The following is a 7,956-nucleotide window of genomic DNA, read 5'->3' as shown; positions in this document are numbered from 1 at the left end:
TTTCAGCATTTAATTTAAACAAGATATTATGATGTCTTTGTATCTAAAGTAAACACTTGCTGCTTTGACACTGCAAAATGTGATGCTGTAAACTAACTGGATCTTTTCCAGCTCTACCTTGTGTGCCTTGGTTGGCCTAGAACCAGATTTTAACGTTACTATTGGGACTACATTTTCAAAGTAATAAACAATTAAACAGTAGCAATGTGGTGGTGAGGAAATTTTTTTACTGTAAGACTTCAGCTGGCTCAGGTTTCTGTTTCCAGTGATTTTACAAGCAAACACTAAATTCCTTCTTTTATTCTTTCCTCAGATGACTTACAATCAAAACAGAGCAGGAAAAGTTCAGTATCATAATTTTATACAAGAAGTTAAATTTTATTAATGATTTAATTCTGTGATTCTCTGTCAATTACACAGAACCAGACTTTTTAAATCGGTGGTCTCTCAACTGCTATTTTTATCATACTTTCTGTTGATGGAAATATAGGACCAAGGTGACATACTATACAAAGTCTCACTAAACGGTAAGTTGTTTTAGTTTGATTGCAGGCAGCGTAACTATGGCCTGCAATAGTTATGGAGCAAATAGTGTAATGGTGAATGAGAAAAAAGCTTTGAGGGACATTTTGTTAGGAGTATTCAGTACTGACTTTCACACTGTTTATAGACGTGGAATAGGAAAATGTATATGAAAAGCTGTACCCGTCCTATCATTTTGTGCATTCTCGGAGACTTATGCTCAAGTGTGTTACACCCTTTCAACTCATATTTTGTCTTTCCTGGATCTCAAATGGAAAGCTATGCCTCCTCCAATATATTAAAATGTCTATAGGAGGGTTCTGTGTAGGTGCCACATAGTGTCTGTGCTCAAGAGGTAGTATTTGGACTTCAGTCTTGTGGTGTGCTAAATTTAATGATAACTTAATATCCAGTCAGAATAATGGGTGGACTAGTTGGTAGAGAGAATCCTTTAATGCAAAACTCACAAAGGACAAACATAAGAGCAAAAAGATGGGAAAACAAATTTCATTCTACAGGGAGGAAAAACTTTACCATCTCAAAGGTCTCATCCTATACTTTGGATGCACTGTTTAGTTTCAGTGGAAATATTAGACCATACTGGACAGAATGTTGGAAATCCTGAGAAGAATTGTTTTTTCTTTGGATTGTTAATTTCTTTGCTCTACACGGGTTTCAGCAGCCTGGGCCTGGAGAAGCGCATGGTGTACCAGCGGTGCCCTCAAACCTGCGGTACGTGGATCACTGGCCTGAGCTGCCGAACGGGCTGAGACAGTGCCTCTGCCTCAAGCAGAGGTCACAGACATAGCTGCTTTCAGGTGTCCTCCCCTAGTTACAGTGTTCATGTAAATATTACCCACGTTATTTTATTTCCTACTCTAGCCCTTTCTTATGCTTGATCCAGTGCCATGAAATCCTAGCAAGCTTCATTCTTGCACAGCTGTGATAAAGCAATGCATGTGCCTGTAAGCTGAGATCAAGACTGTCCCACAGGTAAAAATGGTGTAAGATAATCCAGGAAGCCCCTTCCCTCCCCACTTCTAAGTGGGCTTTTTTTTGTGCTGCTTTCCCAGACAATTTTCCAAAGCATCCAACTGTAGTGTCACAATTTAAGCCCTCGTGCAGTTGATGTTCTTTCCATGGACTTTAAAGAGCTTTGGATCAGGCCCTAAGTAAATAAAGAGAATTTCTTCCACCTCAATTTATGTTTAATTTCCAAACTAAGCAGTTATGTCTTTCATCTTTATTCTTTAGATTTTTTTCATGACTCTGCTTGTTATTTTAAGGAAGCAGTAATATACACAGCATCTATATACACAGAGTGCAATATATATATATACTCCTTGAAGTCCAGTGGATTGTCTTGGTGAAGGGATGAATATATGGCTGTAAGAAACTCTTTAGAGTTCATCCAGAATACATAGTTTCTCGTTACTTTGTAGCCTGGATTCAGTCAAAGGTGTATTTAATAGTAATTTAAGATTTTCTTTTTTACCAGTACAAACCATGATAAATGGTTAGGATAAGATGCGCATTCAGGGAGAAAAAAAGCCCTCTGTTAGTATCCAGCTTGCTGCTTAAGTCTGCAAAAATCAGGAAATGTTAATATATGTTCAATAACAAGTTGAAGAATAAAGCCAATTACCTCATCTACTGACCAATGCAAAGTTCTTCCCAACCGTACATTTTCTAGTGTTCAGTCCCAAAACTAAGTGCTTTTAATTCCATTCCTGTGCATGTGTGCATTTATGCAAGGGCCTTTCAGTACAAAATCACATAACACTAGAGATATTAGCTTCTCCTTTCCAGTTTCCAAATTAACTGTTGTCTATGAATGATATCATCACTGGCATGCTGTCTGTAAGCTGTTTTTGCTATGACATGAAGTGCTTTGCATCATACTGTACATTCTGTCACACACTAGCTTTCATTTTCATTTCTGAGTGGAAGGATAAATATTGCCTTTGGAATGAGTGGCAGCAGAGGAAAGAGCATGCCACGCGTCAGAGATTGCTGTGGCTGTGTGCCCTAACGAAGCGTTCTGCAAGACGTTGGCCTGGATGCACCCCACCTCCCTGCAGAGACGGAAACAAAGTCCCTAAGTTAAAGTAGCTGAGATAATGTTCCCTGAACTTAACCTTAGTTATGTCAACTTTGAGCCTCACAACCAATAGGAAGGCATCTCCAGAGGGGAATTCGGATTCTGGGTGTCTCTCCCCACTGCTGGCGGAGAGGGTAACGGATACCTCGGTGCCTCTGGTTAGGTGGTGTTTTGGCAAGGTGGGTTTTATTGGAATTTTGTGATACTGAGAGAGGAACAATAATGATTTCAGGAGAAAATTGGCATCTAGCCATCATCTATGTAAATGATTGTGGCCATCTAGCCATCATCTATGTAAATGATTGTGGCCAAGGCATGTTTAGGGGACAAATATGAGAATTAGAAGAGGGACTGCTAAGGTGGTACATAAAATCTTAAGTATATAGACCCATTGGCTGTAACTTAAAGCTTTCTTTCATTTCTGTACTAAACTTACTTTTGGAATAAATTAGGACAACTTGTTAGCCTTTCCCCTTCTTTAAATGACATGCTGTGGTGGTCCATGATGCTGCTCTTCAGATTTTTTTTTTTTCAATTCATATATATATATTTTTATTAAAATTTTATTGAGAACTCCCAAGTATGTATTTTCCTAGTGCTAGCAAAACAAAGAAGAATAAGGACTGGAAAAGCTATGGGCCAGAGGACATATGGAGAAATGGTTGTGGGAATATGCTCTTTGGATTTGAAATATGGGTCTTTGGGAGAGGAGAATAGGGAAGGGGGAATGCTGGCAAGTGTACTGGCTCCCTAGAAAGGAGGAAGGACCAGAACATAAGAACATGTAATGCTGCAGCTCCTGCAAATGTAAGAAACAGAGGGAAGGGGGACGGAGAGATCATTCTTTCTATTTATTTTAGCTTTTAACATGTAGTGTCTGTTCATATAATATTGTCTTTGTACAGATCCTAAGAATTCAAATTCGGTCACTTGAAGTTTATGCAAAAAAGGAATGAAACAAAAAAAAACTCTCCCAGATTGTAAGGAAGGTGTTTAATTTTCAACAGAATCTAATGCATGATTCAAAAGAAGGAACAAAGAAACCCACCAGGACAAAAAAAAAGCCCACCTAGCTATTCTGAACCAAGTGTGCACAGCATCCTTTCCCCATATGTGCCCCTGTGCAGAACCAGCCTGGGAATGAACTTCATCGTAATCCTCTTTGGTTGCTTCCAGGCTGCTCTTTGATTTCAAAATTAAACCAAACTAATGGACATCTCTGCTCAAGTGCCCAATGTTTAATGTTTCTCTTAAGATGTCACTGTGGTCTTTCTTTGTATAGGCTTCACAGCTTTATGTCCATTTAAAGATGGTAATGAGCTGATAGTTTCAGCTTATGTATTAATTGGCTGGGAAATACTGTTGTTGCTTGTGCAGCAGCTACCTGTTCTCATGATCCTGCTAAAATACAGCCTTATTTATGTGCAGCTTTTGCTGCAGGCCAAAAGTGTGCTTTTGAAATAGTTCTTGCTCTGTGGCTTAAATGAGTTGCAATATTTGCTCTTCTACTGAGAGTGCTCTACTTAAATATCTGGTATAGTAATCCAGTGAACATGTTGTCCACATCATGCTATGAAGTTCTGGCTAGCTATAACTATAAACACAATTCTTTATGCAAAGTAATTGAAAATGAACATGACAGTGACTGACTCAGTGAGAAAATCCAGGCATGAGGTTTGAACAGCAAAAGAATTTAATTGATCTGTTTCAATGTATTTATTGATTTATTTTTGTTGTTTCTGTTACAAACCCAGAAGCTGGTGTCGCCTTGAGGTTCAATATGAGTATGTCGATTGCTGATTAGCTGGTGAAAGTAACTGCAGACACTGTAGAGCAATTATTTTCCTTGAGATCCTTCTCTCTGAGCACATAGTCTGTTTCTGGTTTTGAACTCTTTCTGGGGGTGCAGGTGACTGCCTGTAACTCAGGTATGGGCCAGTAAACAAGACTTAATTATTTTTTACTCTGTCTTGTGTACAAATTCCTTTGCCCAAAACAATGTCTGAGATTATATGTGTGAAGTTAAGCAACGAGAGCAAGCATGACAACGGCAGTAAGCCTGCTGTTACTCATGTACAGTCTCGTAAAGCTGAGCTCTACAACTATACAGCCTTTCTACACTTTATACCAAAGATAAAATGTCTTGTGACTATATTATAATATGTGACTATATTACTGTGAGGGACAGATTTTTACGCTAAAACCCCAGCCATGACGATACCTTCATGGAAACCTATAGACATTTCCAAATAAGAAACTTGATGTTCAGGTGCCTTTGCCCTAAAGCATGTAGGATTCTTCAAATTAATCACAGTATCCTCAGAGCTAGTTTGACCAAGTCCAGAGACTGGGCACTTGGCTTTGCTTCCCTAAAGATAAAATATGTCTTAAATTTTTTTTAAAGGAGGAGGGGGTAGGGAGGGTATGCATCTTCCCTTTTCTTTCAGTGCACTCTGAAAGAAAAGAAACTGGGAGAGGGGAGGGTGATGAGAACTGAAGCCAGAGAGCTGGTTCTGTGCTGCGCAGCAGTACTTCACTGTGGCCCTGCTCCAAGGTGGAGGAGGCTGTTGTAGCTAAGGTGACTGTCTGTAGGAATTATGCCTTACTTATCACAGATACTGGAAAGAGATAAAACAATAAGGAGATGGGAAAAAATAGGTTCATAGTGAATGCTGCCTTGGGATCCCCCTTTTGGGAGTTTTTCAGTCCTGTAGATGAGGGGGACAGCAAAGTATGCAAATGCTAGTGCTCTCATTCAGATATTTGCTTTGTATTTATAATTTCTTATGTTAACTAATTTGAAACACCTGTGGCCAGCTTTCCAGGGGTACTGAGCCTTCATGTCTACTGCTGAAATTGTTCAGTGCTGCTTTTCAGAATCTATGTAGTTAAAGTCCAATTTTTCACGGTACTATGTATGCTAAGATGGTCTCACAAATTCATGACTTCTCTTGATCTGAATTTTTGGTTTCTCTCTGAGGATAAAAATACCAGTAATCTTATAGGTCTTAATAGTAAGGCAGTGTGAAAATAAATCTGCAAAGCACTCCATTAAACCGGGTGTGAGGGAGAAAGGTGGAAGTGGGTATAAAAACATGAAGTTCATAGCTTTGTATTCAAAGCAGGACTTGGATAACATGCCTCTGGGTAATACTTAAGCATATAATGAATGCAGAAGACATTAAAAATGCAGTATTATGCTTTCACCAAATAAGACAGGAGTCCTGTTGAAAAGCTAATGCAGGATCATAGAATTAAAGCTGAATGAAAGTGCCTTTGCATAGAGGCAACTGATGTGGGTAAGTTGCATGAATTCAGGCAACATTATTCTGGCATTTCCAGACTTGATCCATTAGCCTCCATATTTGTTAAGTATCCTCTGGGGGATGCAAATTATACAGTGTTTTCCCGTTTTGCTCAAAGTGTTGTGAAGTGTTAGCTTTGCTTTTAAGCATAATAGTTTGAATGTTTCAATTCAGGAAAGCAAAGGTGCTTTCAAGCAGAAGGTGGTATACATGATAGGAAGCCCATCATTCCTTGGCATCCTTTGTGGTTATATTGCATGAACCAACTTGTAGTTCTGTCACAGATTCTCTAACACCTAAGTGCATAAAATCTTTGTCAATGTTGAAACATATGATACTATTATTAATGCTAGTAGAACAAATCTATAGACCTTTGAAATATTTAACTATCCCTGTACTGTAGTAGGCCAAACATTCAGAAGATGCTGTTTGGATCCCTTTAATTCCAGTTTTGCACATAGTAGGTGCTGAATCTGAGATATTTCATACTACTAAGAATAAACAGCAAAGTCTGAACCAGGAAGGCTTCTGAGTTTCTCTGAAAGTCAACTCCAACCGCACCCAACCATTTGAAAGAGGGATCCTCCCAATCTCTCCTCCTTCCATGTCCTTTTTCCTATGGAGACAAAACCTACACGCAGAATCCAGATGAGAGCTACATCCTCTTCCTTCCAGTCTTCCATTTAGGATGAACAGGGGCACCTTACTGTCCTCACCCATACACTACTCCAGACATAGCCAATATATCTATATCTCGTGTGGCTCTCGTGAAGGAAATTAGGGAAATTGTTTGTTTGTTTCCTATTCGTCGGAAGAAATGACTAATATTCAGTGTGGACAGGGGAGGTGCATTGTTCTTTATTCGTATTCCTGTAGTGCCTTTGAATTCTAAATATTGGCCGTGAGCTAAAGGTGTTTGTTGGTCTATAGACCCTGTGAAAAAGGATACGGTATAAAACTACAGCACTTGAGCAATAAATGTACTATGATCTTGGAAATTACGTAGGTTCTTCGAGCTTGCACATTTGAGGGTGTTGCCTAAGTTCTTCACTAGAGAAATTTTGGCCATTTCTTTTGTCATTTTAGAAATACCATATCTACAGAGAAAAGATTGAATTAATCTGAAATGTGCATGGAGTGCTTTCCTGGCTGTGGTTTTGGCATGTGATATGGGAAGTAAGTATAATGCTACAGATCTCTTGATCCTGTGTCCTAGTGAAGTCAATATAAAGCTTTTATTGATTCCAGTGCCTCAGGATCTGGATCAGAGTTTTCAAAATTTAGCTTCAGAAAATTAAACATATACTCTTACAAATAAAGCTTAGAGGGCTGTGGATAGAAGTATCTGTGTAAATCCAGACCATGTTTCATCTCTTTCAGTTTCATTTCCATGCACAATGTACGCAGCATATTCCTTACAGTTACACACATATCGGCCTTTTAAATTTGCTTGTATCATTTCACGTTCTCATAAACATGAGTTTCCTTGTGAAAGCAATCAATGGAAGTGAGATTACGTTACAGAATTTTAGCTGGTGAAGAGCTAAGATGAAAACCGCAAGATAGATATGTTAACATCATTGCCGAAGCAGAATGAAAATCTCAAATTCAGCAATGTCAACGAAAACTTGTTTCTTTTCAGATTTAATTTCCATGAGAAACTACGTTAAATTAAAACCTTCCACTGCAATGTCCTTCCATTTTTTGAATTTTTACTACCTAGAGATCAAACAGTTTGACGCAGCAAAAATTCTAGTGAGTTAGGAAGAAATGCTGATTGGTTTGTTGGCTGGTGGCCGGGGGAATGTTATGACCGAGTAATTATGTGTTCTGGACAGATGTATTAACCAGGCTTCGAGCTGGAGCCACTGGGTATTATTTTAGTCATAAGACTAGAGGAACTGAATCATTTTCAAAGAGCTGGCTGGCTGACACTGCTTTAGTGATGCCTGTTCCAATGATTCTTTGGCAACAACTTCCAACGCTGCACTTATGACACAGTAAACAAAAACTACATTAAAGGTTTGT

General features: G+C 38.8%; 1 long non-coding RNA gene across 1 annotated transcript; it reads left to right on the top strand.

Annotated features, from left to right (window-relative positions):
• Positions 1-349: 349 nt before the first annotated feature.
• Positions 350-4,527, top strand: LOC142409138 (uncharacterized). Its single transcript, XR_012775519.1, has 3 exons — positions 350-527; positions 1,202-1,254; positions 4,378-4,527. It is a non-coding gene; the product is annotated as an uncharacterized LOC142409138 (long non-coding RNA).
• Positions 4,528-7,956: the final 3,429 nt, after the last annotated feature.

Source organism: Mycteria americana, chromosome 4 (assembly GCF_035582795.1).
Source record: "Mycteria americana isolate JAX WOST 10 ecotype Jacksonville Zoo and Gardens chromosome 4, USCA_MyAme_1.0, whole genome shotgun sequence".
In the NCBI taxonomy this organism is placed as follows: domain Eukaryota; kingdom Metazoa; phylum Chordata; class Aves; order Ciconiiformes; family Ciconiidae; genus Mycteria; species Mycteria americana.
This window is presented reverse-complemented; position numbering and strand designations above follow the sequence as displayed.